This window comes from Rhagoletis pomonella, unplaced genomic scaffold (genome assembly GCF_013731165.1).
Source record: "Rhagoletis pomonella isolate Grant_MI unplaced genomic scaffold, Rhpom_1.0 Rhpom_scaffold_00011, whole genome shotgun sequence".
Taxonomy (NCBI): domain Eukaryota; kingdom Metazoa; phylum Arthropoda; class Insecta; order Diptera; family Tephritidae; genus Rhagoletis; species Rhagoletis pomonella.
The window spans coordinates 21,707,393-21,708,671 of NW_023458565.1; positions in this window are offsets into that span (position 1 = coordinate 21,707,393).

The window sequence follows — 1,279 nt, forward strand, 5'->3', positions numbered from 1 at the left end:
TTTTTTACAAAAGTTTAGCAGATTACATAACCAGCATCAAATAAATCCACATTTCAAACTTCTTACAAAATTTATAAAAACTAAGCAAACTAACAATTACAACCAAAAATTTTTAACTTTTTATTGAAAATTTTTAGAAAAATTTTTGATTTTTAAGAACTTTTTTGGCTGACGGTGTTGAGTATTTTCTCCCATATAAAGTATGCTCGACAATTACTTTTATATGGAGGCAAATGCCTATCGCCTTGAAAGTTGCACTTTAGCCTACTAAAATTTAATGGGGTATAAAACTGGATATCTAAAATTTTTCTATACATAAATTCTGAATAAAAAGTTTAAAATTTTTGGGTGCAATTGTTAAGGTTTATTGAATTTTTATACGAAGTCGGATTTACGTAGTGCATAAAAAACATAAACAGTAAAAAAAAAAACAAAAAATAAACGAAACTGGTCAAAATATCATTTAACTTAACCAGCTGACCACAAGTGTATGTTCATGCATACATATGTACATATGTACATACAAAGTAAGCAAGTGAACACTTTTTTTATCATCTCAGAATTGCTATTGTGAGTTAATTTATGAAGCAGATACTTTATTGCTAGTATATTATACTTTTTTGGGATTGAGTATATGAGAGCTCGTTGAAAACCCTAAGATAATCATTTGCAACTATAAGCTACATAAATATTTTTACAAAACTATTAGCTGTAGAAAATCTGAAATATTTGTAAAATTTGATATTGTGGGCTAACTCTACACAAGTTGAACAAAATCGCTTTTATACATATTAGCCATATACGCCGGTTGCTTACATCTCCTTAGATGCAAGTGTCATTTATGAACCGAAATATGGGTATTTCCATGATGTGGGACGTGACATTCGTATGACTTTAGAGTTAATTAAATCATACGAAAACAGAAGTAACTTATAAAAAACATTGCCGTTCTGAAGCTTTTATACTGTGCTTTGGTTGACAAAAAAATTAGCTGAGCTTGAAACACTGGCGTAGAGAAAATCGATGAAAAGGCGGTCATAACGGGCGTGACAAAAACAATAGTGTTTTCAGAGTACATACATGTAAAAATAAGCAAAACTCTGCGAATCCGGTGAGAATTTGCTTGCTTAAACATTCGTTCAATAAAGTCAAATTACGAACCATTACAACCAATTCATATTTAATCAGAAGCAATTTTTTTTAATTAAAATGTGATAACGGACATAACAGATTTTTCCCCCATACAATGTTACTGTAATATATGTATATTTTTTTTTTT